General features: G+C 34.8%; 1 protein-coding gene and 1 long non-coding RNA gene across 2 annotated transcripts in view; one reads left to right on the top strand and one right to left on the bottom strand.

Annotated features, from left to right (window-relative positions):
• Window positions 1–18,705, top strand: part of LOC133100531 (uncharacterized) — a 232,872-nt gene that overhangs the window by 176,017 nt on the left and 38,150 nt on the right. The window lies entirely within an intron of this gene.
• Window positions 1–18,705, bottom strand: part of VWC2L (von Willebrand factor C domain containing 2 like) — a 154,891-nt gene that overhangs the window by 132,376 nt on the left and 3,810 nt on the right. The gene's annotated exons all lie outside the window — the stretch shown is intronic.

The following is an 18,705-nucleotide window of genomic DNA, read 5'->3' as shown; positions in this document are numbered from 1 at the left end:
ACTCCATTTACCATGTGTATGATCACTCTTCCCCCATGGAAGGCCACCTGGACATCCAAGCAAAGGTGGGTTGCCATGTGCAGCTCAGGTTGCCATGAGCAACCAGAGTGCTCATGCATGACTTTTCTTATGTCTTATGTTCCTACTTTTCAAAGAAAGGTTTGGACAACAAATATGTCATCTCCTGGTTTGGTTTCCAGATGCTCTTATTGCTCTGCCTTCCTCTGGGAAACAGGAATGACACTGGAGCATGTGAAATAAGTTTTTGCCATTTTTCATTTTATTTCCTAAGAAAGAAAATTTATTTCCTATTTTACTGAGAAACAAGAAAATAGTAAATGGAGATCTGTACCCTTGGTAGAAACTCCTTTTCAAGCTAACCTAGACTCTAAAGGGCATTTTTTTCCATTGTGAATTTTAGAGGAGATTGCATTTGAGATCCAAACATCCAGGTACTTCCTCTTGAAAGATTTAGTGAATACCTTTCATCTTGCCTGCTTGCTTTTATGAATGGACTAAAATTGATTGACTTAAAAAGTCACTATTTAAGAGTCAGAGACTCTAAAAATGGAATTGAACAGTGATTAATTTAGAGAAAAAAATTAAAAAGCAGAAAATTTTTGTCTTCACAGTACTTACCAACCAAGAATGAGTTTGGGGTTTTGTGTTTCCTTTCTAGAAACTTTCTATACCACAAATAATCTAAAGCAGTGGCCACTCTGTGACTATCTCATCCTTTATACTTTCTAGGTTTCCCTTCTCATAAAACAGAAATTGAGAATTCTGGAATGAAAACTTAGAGGTCTCAGAAGTGATACAGGTCTATACTTCTCAAAACAAGCCATTTGTTCTGGAAAATTCTGTCTCCAATTCTGTGCCACAGTGCCACAGTGCCTCACTTCAAAATTGTGTTAATTAAAGTCCACAGCCTTTATCTCAGTGACCACTGTCCATAATGCCTGCCAGCTCTTGTTTCTTCATGAACTTGACAGTTTGGGTAATATCAATGTTTCTTGACTCAGGTGGTCTGTGAGAGTGGAAGCCTTTCAAACTAATTATCTTTAAATTAATTTTCTCTTTCTGCTTGAAGAATGATGGTCTAGCTTTCAATGAACTATTTTACTTTCAAATTTAGTAGAAACGAGAGAATTAGCCATAGAATCTGTGGAAGAAATATTGCTATTTCTTAGCATGGTCAGTAAGTTTATTGAAGAGTACAGTTAAGCTCTTTACCATGTGGTTGAGTTGTGTTAAGTATTCCAGAAAAATCTACTGGATCATCCCAAGGGCGGGAAGTTTCCTGAAGCTCCCTCCACTGAAAACCTCAGTAAATTAAGGAAAAGATTTGTTACCACAACACATTATTTGACGAAGGAAATTTTGAGTGAGGAAACAGCGTGAGAGATGGATATTCAAGCTGCTATACTGCCTCTTATTTTGCAAGTCCCATTGTGATATCTTAAATTCCCAAGCAAAATTGTCAGAAGTGTCTCCCTGTTCTTGATTAGTTGCAAAGAAATATTTTTGCACAGGCTTCTGAAGTACAGCAAGGACTTGGCCTGCATTTATTGCTAACACGAGAGAAAAAGGGAGTGGCTAATATTGTTTCTGCACCTTGCTCTTCCACAGCTGTGATTGTTCTTGCTGTTTCCCTTCTTGCTGAAGGAGGGGCTGATCTATGCAATCTAGTGGACTGATTTTGGCACTAAAAATCCCAAAGAGCCCCTAGATTTTCCAATGCAAAATGTCTACCTCAAAGTAACTGTGGTCCTTGAGAAAGATTTGTTGGATTATTAGATTCCCATCACAGACTGAGGAAGAACACCATTCTGACTCAAACAATGTTTTTGAACATTATTAACTACTGGGTATCATGGCTAGAGCAATTTACTTATATCAACTTACTTATTTTTCATAATAACCCTATGAAAGAAGATTTGTTATTATCTCCATCTCACAGATAAGGAAATAGTCTGAGAGAGGTTCAGTAGCTTTCCCAGGTCCTGTAGGCAGTAGGAGAAGGGGCAGGATTTGAATCTAGGCATCCTAACTGCTATATGGTACTGCCACATGATAGCAAGTATGGCTATTCTGTGCACTCCCATCTGAGTAGTTTATTGTCCAATGTGTTGTACACTTCTTCAGGCAGACCAGATCCATAGGAATAACCATTAGCAGCTGAATGATTGATTTATAGAGGATAGATACTTCCTGTTAAAGAGAATCTCACTAACTAGGGTAGTTAGTGCATAGATTATTATGGAGCTGTACAGCTTTTAAACTTTTTGCAAATGTGAGTTCATAGAAAATTGTAACAGGCTGAAGTTAGGTTGCCATGAGGCTCATGTTCTTGGGCACTTTGGCATCTTCAAGTCTTGTAACCTGGTAGCTACACTCATGGTAGTTATCTGGGAGAAGCAATAACAGATAATGGTCCAGTAAAGACTCCAGGGCCCCTGCCTGAAATCAGTGGAGGCTGGATGTGTATACACTGGAGTCCTGAGAAATACTCTGAGGAAGAACTAAGACTATAAGGCTTAGTGATAAAAGGATGCCAGATTTTTAAAAGGGATTTTGAGTAATGAGAAACATAAATTAGAAAAATTAGACTATCACTCTAGCCATTGGCAACTTCTAATCAATCCTTCCCTGAACCTGGCTTTATTCATATACCAGTCTCTTTCTTCCTGGCCCAGAATCTCTTGTCAGAAACATGTTATTTCCTCTTTTGTTATCATTCAGTTGTTTTTAGAAAGAATGCCTCTGTTAACAGCCTATTTCTTCTCATCTCAAGCCTCTGTGTGCCCGCCTCCACCCCTCCAAACACTCTATCAAATTTAATCTACTGACCTCACACTAAAGCCCCCTCTGTCCTCTCCAGCCTCACCAAGTCTCTTTCTTTTCATAAACTGGCCAGCTTGCACATCATTGTTTTCTTGCCTCGCTTGACTTCCTCTACCACCCCTGCTTCCCACTGTGCTTCTGAAAAGGTGTTGCTTATACAGCCAGAAGTTCCTAGGGGTGAGCAGTGTGCTACTTTGACATTAACATTACTGTAAAAATCCTTCACATTTATTTACGTTACCATAAAAACCCTTCCCACCTTACAGCGTAAAACTCTGAAAGGTTTGATGCTTTGAATAAATCTTTACATCCTAAGTACTGAGCTGGTTACAAATTTCCTTTTATCAGGCTCTTCAATGTGATAACTATAGATTAAATCTGAAAATATGGCCTGTAAAACCAAAGATTAAACAATTAAGCTATCCTTAGAGGAACAGAGAACACTGGAACAAGTACTTGAGAAAAAATTATTCTTACTAGCTTTTTTTTTAGAAGAACATGTGAAATTATGACCAGTACATGGCTTTTGTCGGTTAGAGATCTGGTCAGTACAGTAAGATGATTAAATGACACCATCCTAAAATTTTATACATGGAAAATCTTTTTCTAAGAAATCTCACAGAGCATTTTATTTCAGTGAAAGCTTTGAAAAATAAAGTAACATTCAATATATATACAAACATTAACAAATAATTAACATTACTTTTTAATTATTTAACAAATAATTAACAAATAATTTGTTAACAAATTTGTTAACAAGTTATTAATGTTAATACAGACATTAACAAATAAATAATTATTTGTTAATGTTTATATAAGGTGATCTGAATATTGTATGTCTGTTATGAATCTGTATGCCTTTAGCTTAGTGTTTTTTGAATATCTAACGTGGGACTCTGTTTAAGCAGAAACCATATATTTTATCTGTAGTTCTCCCTGTCACTGAATATATTTGCATGGCAAATCCAAATGCTGTCCCAGCTGTTCCTAAAGTTCAAGGGGTTTCCTGCTAGATATATATTTATTTTAAAATTAATAGAATAAAATGGGGCTCTTTCTAAAATATTGGTTTAGGTGACTAGAATTCAAATCTTCCTCCTTGGTATTAGAATGGAAACATGGCAATACACATCCTTTAAACTGTGGTTCACTTCTGAAGACCTTGAAGCTGAAATCCCAATGCCACTGACTGTGACTTTTGAGAATTCTAAAAGAATTGGAATTCCAGAATCCCAGAATCCAGGAAACAGTAGAATGCTCCGCAATTTAAAAATGCAAAAAAGTAGCCTGAGGACTAGTAACTTAGATTAGCAGAGTGACTGAATAACTCCAGAAAAACAATCAAATATGTTCTTTGTGAGAATTTGGAATCTAATGGGGTCATCAAGCGTTAACATAGGATTATTAGAACGTGTTTTTGGAGACTGGTTGCAAGGAAGTTTCCAGATGTTTATAGAAAATACACCCTTATCTTGTACTCTGAATACAATGAGACTTACTTATCCATACCTGAGGAGAGGCTGGATGTTTGGTCCACACAGTAATACCTCGTGGCATTGTTATTTATGTGATGGCTGTTACTGGCATTTTGCATGTAGGGTGCCTGGGAGGAAATGGCCACAGTCTGTAAGGTTTGTTATACAAATTCAAACCTCAAAGTGACAAGGGACATGGCAGTGTTCAGCTTACTATTTTAATTTGGTAAGGTTTAAGATAATATTCTTACAAGTTAAGGAATTCTAAATTAGGAAAAACTGAAAAAACATTTTCATTTTGTTGGCTTCGTTTCAGTGGCTGTGGTATCATGGTTAAAAGCAAGTTCTCTATAGCCTTAGGACTTGAGTTTGAGTCTCAGATGCTTTACTTTAGTTGTGAATCTTGGGAAAATTACATAGCCTTTCTGTGCATTAGTTTCTTAATTTATAAATCAAAAGAATAACAATATTACCGGCCTCACAGAGTTACTGGGAAGCACATAAAATATGTAAGAAATATAACATTATTATTATAATTCACTTGTATACTTAGCTAGTGATGGCTTTCTGAAAAATAATTCAAAAAATATAAAATTGGAAGCACCCAACTGTATTTAAAAGAATATTCAGGTTATTTCTCTTATTCAAAGTAGTATATGATTGCAGAGGTGGTTGCGATAAAGTTTTATAGGACTTGGTTTGGTGGGGGATTTGTGAACTAATAGAATTAATCATGTCAGAAACACACTGAAGAAAAATTCTTATTAGAAGCGTCTAGATAAAGAGTAATTGTGAATGGTTAAAATGACCATTATAAATCACTCAGAAAAAAAAAGAAAGGCAACAAACCTATTTTCTTTTCCTGAAGTCTCATCATTTAGGTGTCAACTCAAATGCCCTCTCTCCGGGGAGCTCTTACACGACTATTCCTCCATCATCTTTCTCCAACACATTGCCCATTCAGTGCTCTCATCAGTTTATGAAATTGCCTTATTGATTTGTTTATATTTGTTTATTCTTATCTGCCTTCCCCATAGTTTATAAGCTCCTTATAGTATACTGTTCGTTGCTGTATTCTTGGCACCAAGAAGATATCTTAGTACATAATAGATACTCAAGAAATCTTTGTTAACATATACGTAATTACTTATGCATATTCTATGTTTTCTTATTTGTTAAACCATACCTCTGGGCAGTTTCATCTGTGTTTATCATACATGGACAGGATTCTGATTCAATAAGATGTTTGCATTTTACTTAAATGTTGTAAAGGGCACTTTGAGGGGGAAAGGTTTCTGATTATGAGTCAGGAAATAAATATTTGGGTTTCGGCATTACGGCAATGAACAATAAACTTACTTTCTATAGGTAATTTGAAATTCCTTGAATATCCATCATGTGGATCACCAGTTAAGTCAATCTTCAAGCACTCCACTGACTAGACAATCTAGCAGTTGATGATTACAGACTTTTATTGCACTAGAAAATACCATGATAACTAAGATGAGAATACACGTAGAGGTATTGTTAAAGGGTCTAAGAAAAAGCTAGCCTCATTTTATAGTGTGTGTCAAGTTTAATGGTTACTTATTAAACAAAATAATTTTAGTATATTATAAAATATTTTTTAGAAAGAAGCCCTGATTTTTTTTTTATTGGAGTATAGTTGCTTTACAATGTTGTGTTAGTTTCTGCTGTACAATGAAGTGAATCAGCTATATGTAAACCTATATCCCCTCCCTCCTGGACCTCCCTCCCCGACCCCATCCACCCATCTAGGTCATCGCAGAGCACTGAGCTGAGCTCCCTGTGCTATCCAGCAGGTTCCCACTAGCTATCTATTTTACACATGGTAGTGTATTGATGTCAAACCTAATTTGCGAGTTCATCCCACCCTCCTCTTCCCACCCTGTGTCCACACGTCCGTTCTCTATGTCTGCATTTCTATTCCTGTCCTGCCCTGATTTTAAGCATGTCCTTCTTCCTAAAGGATGAGTTAAAGTACAAAGTCCAACAAAACACATGCTGAATACTCTGAGAAACAAAACTTGATTCCTAGAAAGTTCTCTGTGAATACTGTTGAAGACTGAATGGATGGATACATAAATGGATAGGATATATTCTTTTTTTTTAACATCTTTATTGGAGTATAATTGCTTTACAATGGTGTATTAGTTTCTGCTTTATAACAAAGTGAATTAGTTATACATATACATATATCCCCATATCTCTTCCCTCTTGCGTCTTCCTCCCTCCCACCCTCCCTATCCCACCCCTCTAGGTGGTCACATAGCACCGCGCTGATCTCCCTGTGCTATGCGGCTGCTTCCCACTAGCTATCTGTTTTACACTTGGTAGTGTATATATGTCCATGCTACTCTCTCACTGCGTCCCAGCTTACCCTTCCCCCTCCCCATGTCCTCAAGTCCATTCTCTATGTCTGCATCTTTATTGATAGGATATATTCTAAGTGCCAAGTTTTAGCACAGTAACTATATCAATGGCTTTCCTTCTGTCCAAGTGATAGTGGGCCTTGGACCCACGTGGCACTCCATTTCTTTGATAACGGGCAAAAATTTTCAGAGAGAACATAGCGCAGACTGCTTTTCCAAAAACGTCTTATTAAACAACTATTTAAAATCTGATCTCTACCAAGGAAATGTTTCTGCTTTAAGAAGCACTCTTCTCTTAGAGATAATTTATGGCATAAATTTCATCACTTTATGGAACAAATCTCATTACTTTCAGACTCTATGAGAAATTTGGAAGACTCTATTTCAAAGTTGCTGATGCCTGTCAGAAATCTCACTGTTCAGTTCATTAAAATATACATTAAATTACAGAGTACAAGAGTATTTAACATCCACTGCCAATCCTGTAGCCAGTAACTTGCATGTGGCAGATGTCACCTAATAATCAATGGGTCCAATGGATTTTAACCAAAATTCACAATCATCTGAAATAAGACCCATTGTGTCACTGATTAAAATGCTCCCCATTGTCCTATGTCTAATGGGATTGTGGTGACCTCTTCAGTGATCTGTCCTATTGATTGGAGCATATTTGAAACACTGAGATTTTAAGTCTAATCAATTTATGGACATAGAGCTGGAACTTCTTTATGAATTTCAATACTGCTGAAGCAAATAAAAAAACAGATACATAGTTTTTTTTTTATAATCACCTCCATTGGTCAGCAGATGTGTATGATTGTATCATTTGAGTAACAAGTTAAGTAGTAGATATTCTTTCTGAGAAGTTGGTATTTTGATAATATATGCTGGAATATTATTTCTACGGTGTCTGTCAAAAACTACTTCATGCTTGTTGAAAACACAAACATTTTAGTCAAGCAATTGTAAAGAGTGCACATAGCTTTGCCCATGTAGATACAATAAACTAGGTAGGTAATAAACTAAAATTCAGAAATGATATAAATTTTAAAAATTATTTATTCAGCATATTTATTAAATGTGTATTTACACAAGATAATGTATATAAGGTATACTAAGATGAACTCCATAGCTAGCCTTCCCTCAATAAATAGCAATAGTGATACTCTAGATGTCTATAAAAATAAGTTTTGAGTTTTTAAATCAATTGATTATTTATAAGAATAACTGATGCTACTATTATAATGGAAGACAGAATTATTATTTAATCCTTCTACTCATTTGCATTTACTCTGAGCTAATGTAAAACACAAGAATATTGCAAAAACAGTTGATGAAATACCCAATCTAAAATTATTATCAAGTACAGAAAGTTTACTCATTCTTGAAAACTCATCATTATAGTGGCAACACAACAATGACATTATATTAATGGGTTTTTTTTTTCTCTAAAATATTTTCTTCTAAAGATTATTTAAATATATTTTGGCATTTGTTTTAAGGACAGGCAACTCTACAATTATATATTGCCTATTCTGATAAACTGATGGTATATAGAACCATTTTTTTAATCTGAGTATTTTCAAGGAGTTTTATGACAATAAGATATAGCTTTTTCTGAAAAGTGAAGACCAGCATAGAGAAAAATAAAATATAGATAAGGAGAAGGTAAGCAAAAACCACTCTTCAGTTGCAATCACAGATGTATTTTTTTAAGTAGGCAAATGCACACTTAAGAAGAAATATCAGTGTGTATTTAAGAGGAAAATAAAGGACGTTTTAGTTGCCTCTAAGATCTTCAAAGGATAACCCAAAGGTGTAGACAAAGGCTAGCAGATTCAAGATAAAGATTTTGATAAAGTATTGATATCACACCTATACTTGTGAAACAGTCTAGAAAAGCAGCAGTCTCTAGTTCTTCACTGATACTCTGGATTGACAATTGCTTTTAGTACAAAGGTCTTTGACAAGGAACTGAATATTTCAAGTAGAGCCTGTATGTCTCCATGCTAAGGATGTTCCATTTATTACCCATTTATGCAACAAGGGAAAAGTAAGCAACTGCATAACTTCAAAACTTTCCTGTTGACACTGTGAAGGACAACTGTTGATATCAGTTAAAAGCCTATCATCTACAACAGCATTAAAATAAGGTCATGTGTGGGTGGGGGAGAATACATCACCGTGAGAATTCTACAATGTGAAAGTTCACGTAAGAGACAAATACAATCAGTTCTATTCTACAGGAAACACTGAGCGAAGGTGATAACAGAGAGGGCCATAAACTCTAGCCTTCCAGCCTTGCATGGATGATACTGAATTCACAGCTTTTCAGGGTCTGCGGGATGGGAGTTATAGGCACTACTATACAAAAATCCATTTGTATTGGGAATGCCAATCAGATTATTACTTAACAAATCTTTTCTTCATTTTCCATTTACTAGTAATATTCTTTTCCATGTTATAAATAGAGAGTAATTAAAAATTAGTAAAGTGCTTTATAATTGCTAATATTAAAATATTTTCATTTTAAGTCCAAACAGCAATTTCCTACTGTATTTAGTACTACACTATTTGATGCTTAATTCATAGCTTACACCTTATTCCACAAAAATAGATTGGGATGGCTTATGGGCAATAATATGAAAGAATATTGTAATTGAAAATTACAATATTGAAATTGAAAAAATCTTGAGTAATTTCTTGATAAACTTCCTGACTTTAGTGTGTATCTTTTGTGCAAGTAAAGCAGAAGCAGTCAAAACTTTGTAGCCATGTATAAAAATTGTTAGTGCTACGGACCAATGGAATTCAGCCCAATTCCACTGGGCTGAATGGCCCATTGGAATTCAGCTATTGGAAAATGTGGAGTAGGCACATTTGGAGCTCAAGTCCTGCCATCGAACACTGTGGTATTACCTTGGACAGGTTATTTAAACCCACTTGACACTGGGTTTTCTTATTTGTAAGATGGAGTTAATAATAACATAATATTAAGGGAGCTCTAATTTTCCTCATTGGATTCTTATGAGACAAAAAGGAAATAATGTAATATTTGAAGGAGCTTGTAAATTATGCAGCATTGGGTAAATGACTGTCATTGTCATCATAGCTTTCAACTTGACCAGTGTTTTTTTGTTTTTTTTTTTAATTTTAATTTCCCTTTGTTCATTTTCAGTGGCTGTGTATTTCTCAAAAAGTATATTGATCATAAATTATTTTTATTACATTATCACATAATCATTTCCAATATGAATTATTTGAGATATTAAGTTTGTAAAGAATATATATTTTAGTTTTGAGAGCAATCTGTGTTGCATCTCTAAAATGTAGCAATGTTTGCACTCAGATTGTGTTTAGACTAAGAATGACATTGGACAACATTTTTTCGATAGTTTATTAGATTCTTATTTACAGCGATGAAACTTCAATCTTTAATCAGAGTCTTGCCAAAAACAGATTTGCAACAGGGTAACTTGAGCTCACATTTTTTGGAGTCCTGATTAAAGTATCTTCTACTTTCAATGTGAAAGGCCTAGAGTCTCATTAACAAAAGGAAAATTCTCTGTGATTGTCCTGTTTCTCCCTAAGGAAGCTTTCTAAATCTCAGCAGTCAAAGGTTTGCTATTTTAGCAGACTTTTATTTTTAATGTTGGGAAAAAATTAAAGTTAGACTGAACAATTTTAATGTTTTCTCTGTCCTATTTAACATACAGTGAAAATAAGTGGAGTTTCAGGGAGCTGGGCTGTCCTCTCCTCATATAGAAATAGGACTGAATTTGGTAACCACTGGGAGTTTCTACAATGACTGTGGTATTTCTAAGGCTGCAAAAAAGCACTTTCAAGGCCCACGTTTTCTTTGTTGTTGCTTTTAATTTCTGTTTTCCTGATGCAGAAATTTAAAATGAAAACAATAACTAAATTTGCAAAAATATTCCTGGTCAATCCTTACTGCATTCAGAATGTAGGTTTGTTTTTTTTTTTTTTAAATAAATAGTAATGCACCTTAGATGCACCCTTCTTTATTGCCATGGGAGTTTTTAAGTGAAGCCAATTGAGCCATGTAAAACGTGGAGCAGGCAAAGAATTTCCTAATTTTCAAATTTCCAAATTTCCAAATTTGCTAATTTTCATGTTAGCAGTGTACTACATTTCCGTCAGAAAGATGAGACTTAACATGAAATATTTCAGAGTTATAATTGAACAGGTATTCCAGAATATAGGATGTGCACACTCAAATGAAAAATAAGCCATCTCTATCACATTTCTTTCATAATGTCCATAGTATACTCATGGAATCTGGGCAGGTGTAATAGAGCATTAGAATTAGAGTCGGAAGCATCCCTTCTTGTTTATAACATGAGAATAAAAATATCTTAGAACTAAATCATTCAATGAAGGAACAAAGATGCAAAATATTTCATAAAATTGTCAACAATTATTTGTATTTCCCTCAGGCACAAATCTGGTTGTGTCACTTCCCTGACTCAAGCCATGTGGTAATTTTCTACTTGGTCCAGGCTTTGCCCCAAGCTCCTGAACCTGGCATCCACATTGTGAGCGGGTGCCACACTCCCTTCTCTCTCTTATCTCTCACTTTTTATCTTCTCTATACCCTCTGCTCTGGCCACTTCGGTTAACTCACTTTTCTCTGAACGTGCTTTCCATTGACTTTTGCCAATTTTCCTGTTTTGTCTAAGATGTTTTCAGTGCGCTGAAATCCTCACTCTTAGGACCTTCCTAAGCTTTTCAGACTGAATTATTTCTTTCTTCATATGAGTTCCTAGAGCAATCAGCCCACGCCATCTGCTATTAGTGGTACCTGTGTTATTCACTTTGATAGACTAGGCGTACCTTGAGGGTCTTATACATTTTTGTACACCCACCACCAAGACCTATCGCCTCTCTACATGTCAGAGACACTTAGGACATCCAATGGAATCAAACCATGGATTATATAAGTTGACTTGAAAAGATGTTAGTGAACTTAATAAGTGAGCAGACAATATACATATTTTCATTTATTAATATAATAAATAGATCTATTATATTACACTAAATGAAAAATACCTACTTGTCACACTGTCAAAGGAGAGCAGATGGGATATCAAAATATGACATTTTTATCATCTTTGCTTATCTATTTCATCCAAGAATTCTCAGTAAGTGGAAAGTTATTAAATTATTATACATCAATGCAAAGAGCAAAGCCGTACTCCTTGGAGACAAATGTGCAAAGAGACTTAACACGTCTGCTGTTAAGTATGTATAATACACTTAAAATAGGCAAATTTAGATGCCTTTGAAGATTTACACACGTGGAAAGACATCCCCGAGACCACCTACAAATGAAGTAAAACCTATACCTAACAGTACCCAAAGAATTTGTAACTTTGAAGAATGCGGGTTACATGAAAGTACAATTTGAGGGAAGTAGAAAGGGAGGGAAGAAGAAGAATTTGATCCTAGATCAGAAGTTGGCAACCTTTTTCTACAGAAAACCAGATAGTAAATATTTTTGACCTATTTGGGTCATATAATCTCTGGAGCAACTACTCAGGGCTGGATTGCAGCCTGAAAGGCACTATGCACAATACATAATGAATAAGCATTGCTATTTTCCAATAAAACTGTACTTATAAAAACAGGTGGCGAGCTGAATTTGGCTAATGGATTGTAGTGTGCTGATCCCTGTCTTAGATTTTTGGTTATATGTAACTGGCATCATCATTACTATTTTGAATAAGTCATTGTCCATTTAAATTGTTTTATGTAACACAAATTAATAAATTACCATAAATAACCACATTAACTGCAATTTTGGAAACTTTAAAAAGGACCAGGCAATAAAAGATAAGCTGAGATATATAGATTTTTATCATTAACTGCCCATCAGAGTCAGATAAAGGAATAAAGGATGATCTTGGTCATTAACAAAATACTTCTTAAACTGTTTCATTGAACGCTTATGAACTTTAAGATGTTAATAGATGTTCAGAGAAAAAGTATTCTGCTGTTACATAAATCTGTGAAATACTGGACTTAAATACAGGTAAGTAGTAATAGTAGTAAAAATGTCAGGTAACTTTTATGAATCCCTTATTGTGTTCCAAGTAGTTTTTACTATTATCTCTATTTTAGAGATGTCTGCACTAAGACATAAGAGGTAAAGTAATGTGTGCCTAGGTCACTTAGCTGGTAAGTGGTAGAACCTACTGTAAAATACAGTTTTCACCATACTGTTGAGCTCTTAGCTGTTGAACTGTGTACATACTGACTCTCAAAGCTTTAAAAAATGTTCAAGCACTGTTAGTATATATTAATATATACATTCAAGCACTGCACATTTCCAAGAGATAGTAAAGGACGCATCATTTCTCAAATTTACTTGACCATGAAAAAAATTCCAGCTGATCATTAGAATAATCTGGGAAACTTTAGAAAAATATAAATTTAAATCATTTCAGTTGGCATTGAAGAGAAAGAGGTCAAGGGATGTGAATTTTTGCAGCATTCTTGCCTTAGATGGTACTGATCATATGCCAGTTTAGGGATATCCCTTTGTTCTAATCCCAAGCAACTAGAGATTTTTGTACACTCCATCCATTTTTCATACTCTATTCCTGTCATGTAGTGAGAGGTGGGAGTTTGCAGAGTGAAAAAAATCAAGAACACAGGTCCTCAGTTCCTAAAATCAACTATATGGCAAGAGCAGCTAATTTAGTTCCTTTGTTACTTCCTAGTATAAAGTAGTCTCCGTGAAAATAAGTAGGCAGTGTTTAATATATTATAATTTTATTTTGGCCTATATTGTTTGGTTTAATTACAGAATTTTTCATTTTTAGACAAAGGATCCTCTTTTTGTTAGGCTCCTTTTGCAAATTGTCCTCTATCTGTGTCAAAGACAGATTTTAGATATGGCAATATTTTATTGTTCTTGTCTACTTGTAACTCTGGGTTGTCATGGAGCTAGGTCCTGATATCACATTTCTATAGACAATTGGATGAAATAAATGTTTGCATCCAATGTATTTATTGGAAAGGAAGATGCAAGTGAGCATTAAACCTGAAGGCTTAAAATGTAGATAGAAGACCACAGGAAAGAAATATATTTATATTGCCTTTGCAAATAGTAAGCTATGCCAGCCATTGTGGTGTTTTTACTAAGTTTCTGTTGGTCTTTGTTTTATCATCTGTAAAATAAGTTCAAAGTTCTTTTCCATATCCAAAATTCTGTTGTCAGCTCTTAAGAGTAGGAAGGACTTAGATTTAAAAAAAAACCAACAACCCATAATGCTTGCCTTTTATAAATAGAACTTGTATAAACTCAGATACTAGAAATCCAATCCCATGCCAAGAAATAACAATCATAGTCAAGGGTCAATATTAAAACAAAATGATTTCAAAATCCCAACCAAGTAATGTTTAATTAAAAAAAAAAAAACCCACAAACTTTTGAGCAGTCAGAATTGTTAATTATAAATTGATATGCAATACTTTAATTTTCAAATTCCCAATACTATTAATTCTTCATAAGACATATGATGACATTATTGTATCCATCCTATAGATAGAAGGATTAAAATTATTTGAGTTTTGTTCATGGTCTCATGACATAATAGGGAGGAAATTAAGAGTTGTGTTCAGTGGATTTGTATCCACTTTAAACAGATTTATACAGTCATTAAATAATATCATCTAAAAGCTTTTTCAGGACATAAATGAATTTTTTTGTCACTTTAGTACTTTATTCACTCTTTTCGTGGTGTCATTAAATTCTTGCAAAGATGGCTTTATTGTGATGTGCTGTATGGCAGGCTGGAAGCAAGGAAATCAACACTGGTGATACGTGAGACTGAGATTACTGATGCTAATCAGTGGTGATTAATAGTCCAAAGTACAGACTCTAAAATAAGCCAGTCTCCAATTAATAATGACTAAGGCTTGAGAAAGATCACCGGGATAAGCAAACCCACTGATCACTTCACATCACCTCTAGTTATTTGTTTCAAGCTCTTCCTCGAAAGCTTGGCAAAATATAACTGAAAAATAGACCAATAGTTTTTTCTTGTGCTGTCCTTCATAAAACACACTGCCTGATATATAAATCAAGCTATAGGAAAACAAAACAAAACAAAAATATTGTCAGGGAGAATAAGGAGGAGTAGAAAAAGATTTTCTTAAAGTAAGAACATTTCCCAGCTCCCTCAAATTTCACACACATACACATACAACGCATGTATGAAGCAATTTCAATTTAGACTATAGATTATAGATTAATACACAAAATTTGCATAAAATATGTAGACCTAATTTATGAAATAAGATATGAGACAGAAAAAAACATGCTTGTTAGTATCACACCATTGACTAATTACATGTTTTGGTGAGTAAAACCACAGTGAAAAATAAGCAAATTTCTGACATATTCAGAATCTTGTACAATTAAAGTTTGGAGGGGAGACTACCAGGTCACTCTCTTTTCAGGTGCATCTTCTCACAGTATTGGAGAGTCAGTAAGGAATGGACAGCAAACTCTACACCCAGCTCATGACTGGCCTCTAGTGTGAGGTAGTCACTAGCAGTGATAAGCTCCGCAAATCTCAGATGTGGCCTCAGCTCAAACACCAATCTCCTGGTGTGCCCAGGGAACAGAAGGCCATACACAAATCTCTGTAGTCATGCTTATCACACAGTTATCACCATTAACGGCAGCATCTTGCCATATGAAGGACAGTGATAAAAATCAGTGGGTGAGTCTATATATAACTAATCAAAGGGCCAGCTGACCATCAAGTCTCTTAAAATTTAAAGCAAGAGACTTTTTCAGACTATTTCATCCTTCAGGGGTTAACTTGGAAGCCATTTATTCCTACAATTCTAATCCCTCATTTTAAAAAGTGTTGAGGGTCATTTCCAGTTCTCATCGGGGCTTTTGAAAAATTATTTCAAAAATCTGGTCTATTTTCTAGATTTAATGTAGTTTTGTACAATTAAAACATGTCAAGTGAGCACAACATAAAAAGAAAGAGAAAGGTTTGAGGAACGTTATAAAGTTTTAACAAAATTAACTTCTAATCTTTGAAACTGGTCAGACATTATACAAATTGAGCAGAGGCTCCCTAGTTATTTACAAAGATGGACGTTCCCCATTGAGAATTATGCACTTTGAGCTTGTTTGTTGTACAGGCTGAGGGCTGAGCTTCAGAGGAGCAACTGTCATTACTGATTAAGATTACTTAATCTCTGTTATTTTGTAGCTACTTGAAAGGAGAAGCCATTCTTGAATTCACTCAAAGGCAGTTTCAATATTAAAAACTACAGCACGTTCCGCAAAACAAAAACTGCATTTTGCAGAGTCAGTGATTGTGGAATTAGTCTTTTCAGTCTCCCAACAAAGACCTCCATTATCTTTGTTGTATGAAATTATGATGTTTTCTAGGACTTTCTTTGGATGAAATCTTACAAATGCCCCTGTTTGTTCCATTAATCATTTGTTGAGAACTTGTATATCCTCTCTTGGGAAAAATATCTTTAAAAATCCCACCCATATTCTTAAAATTCACCCATTTCTCTGTTATTAAAATAAATACAGAGGGTCAAAAAATAAAAATAAAAAAATAAAAATAAAACAAAAAAAACCCTTCCAGTTGTTAGGATGAAACTTTCACTGCCTTGCCTCTCATATTTCAGCAGGACATAACACATTTGATTCCATTTGGTGGCATTAAAATACATACATACATACAATCTTCATACCTCTGGAAAGATGCATTCTGTACCCCTCTGTCCAGTACAAACATCTTAGTTTCTGTGCCTCTCATAGAAGCTGGTGCCATGGCAGATGAGTGGGTGGGGTACAATAAGTTGTATTTCTGCAAAGTGTTAACTATTAGTCCCCTCAATTGAGATTTCTTTACAGCCCTCCATTTTTTCCTGTTCTTTCACATATTTGGTTATCAGTTCCTAGAATGTGTTACTTTCCATTCTTTCTCTGTATTAAAACAAACAGACATAAAAAAAAACAAAACAAAACTCCCAGTCCTAAATTCAAAAATCTTCTCACTTTTACAGATTTAATGTTACATTTAATGTCCATTAATGTTAATTGGACATTAATGATGGGGGCATAGATTAATGAGAAAGTTGGGAAACCTGTCTTCCTGTGAATGTACCCATTGAAGAGCAAGTCAGTTCTAAACCTTAGTTGGCATCGATATTTTTTATGGGTGTGATGATTTGGCAGAATACTCTGAGTGATTAATTTTCGGTCCTCTTTGCTGCTTTCCTCAAGATTTAAATGGTAAATCCAGAATTCAGGGCAAAAACTAGGCAGCTTACCACAGCATGAAAACATGTTTTTTTTTTAAAAGCAATAACATATTTACAAAATGTGCAAAATAATCACACTGAACCTATTAAAAATAAAAACCAGAAACCTGATCAACTGTCAGTGTCTGAAATAAAACTAAAACAGTACAAGTTTTAAAGTATAAAAAAATCCAAAAAGGCTAATTCTAGCTGAGTGAGAGTTATAAAAATACTGAGCAAAATAAGAAATTATTTCTCCATTTAAGAAATTCAGCATGAGATAGTTGTCACAGAGCCAAAGCTGATAGAACCTACATTTCCAATCAAGTTTTTCTGTAGGAAATCCTATTGTAATTTATTATTTATACTTCTTATTTCTCAAAAAGTAGGTTCCAGTGTCATTTTGCCTGAGTACACATAAAAGAAAAATGAGAAAACCTACTATACAATGACCTTTAACTTAATACAATATTACCAGAACACTGGAAATTTTAGAGTTTTCAAAAAGGGTAGAGAGAAATCCATTTTCAAAGCTTGCATCAGTAAGTGTTGAAAAAAACCCCGTTTATAAATAACATTATTTTTTCCATCAGGTGACACATGTATATCAATTTTTTTTTTAACCACACTAAATGTTTATTTTTTACTGAGGTATGGTTGATGTACAATGTTATAAGTTTCAGGTGTACAACATAGTGATTTACATTTAAATTTAGTGATCAGAAAAGACTGAAGTAGGGACTTCAGTATGTTTCTGTAACTGTATAGAGTGAGACCACACAACTAAAACACTGGATGGTCATTACAACACTTGGGATGGAGATGCAATCCAAGATGAGTATTGGTCAGGAAGGGGTAGGGAGAAGGAGTAGAAAGTAGAAACAGTATGGAAATATGTGCTTTATGAACAATGCGTGTCATCTTTAGGGGCCCAAAGAGCACTCTTTACCTGAAGCTTGAATGCTTCTCTAATTAAAATGGAGAAGTCAACACATAAACAGAAAGAAATGAAGGCATTTTAAAGGAACGTTTTTTATTCTATGTGTTCAGTTATAACCTGACTCATTTTGTTCACCAAAATATATTAAATGCCTGTTATGTGGTTTACATGGGGCTAGGGTTGGGAACAGAGGAGAAAAAAGAAAACACCATCCCTAGCCTCAAAGGGTTCACTGTCCAGTGGGAGAGACAGGTCCTTTCACTTTATGTTATTGCAGTGTGACAGAGGTGGTAAAGGTGGTGAAGAGTTTATATTCTGAAGCCAGGATGCCTGGGTTTGAATCCTAGTTCTTCTACTTTAGATATGGTGTTGGGCAAGCTGCTTACACTTTGGTGCTTCAGTGTTCTCGTCTGTAAAACAGTGCTAATAAAAGTGTAACCTCATAGTGTTATTATGAAATGTGCTATAATACATATAACGGCCTTAATGGTGTCTGGCTATGATTATTGTCCTTGTTATAATGGTGTGAGACGCAGCCCAGGATACAGAAGTAGGACAGTCAGAGAGGGCTTTGCAGTTGAGATGAGATTTAAATGGAATTCTGAAGCAGTCTAGTAAGACTTATACAGGTGTGTATAAATGGTGAAAAAGTATGGGACAGCATGTGCAAGCAAGTCACTGAGAGTTTGATATACTTGGAGAGGTTGATGAGTAGAATCTAGACTATACTAGGGAATTTAGA

The sequence above is a fragment of the Eubalaena glacialis genome, chromosome 1 (genome assembly GCF_028564815.1).
Source record: "Eubalaena glacialis isolate mEubGla1 chromosome 1, mEubGla1.1.hap2.+ XY, whole genome shotgun sequence".
NCBI classification, from domain to species: Eukaryota; Metazoa; Chordata; class Mammalia; order Artiodactyla; family Balaenidae; genus Eubalaena; species Eubalaena glacialis.
Note: the sequence above shows the minus strand (reverse complement) of the source record. Positions and strands in the feature narration are given on the sequence as shown.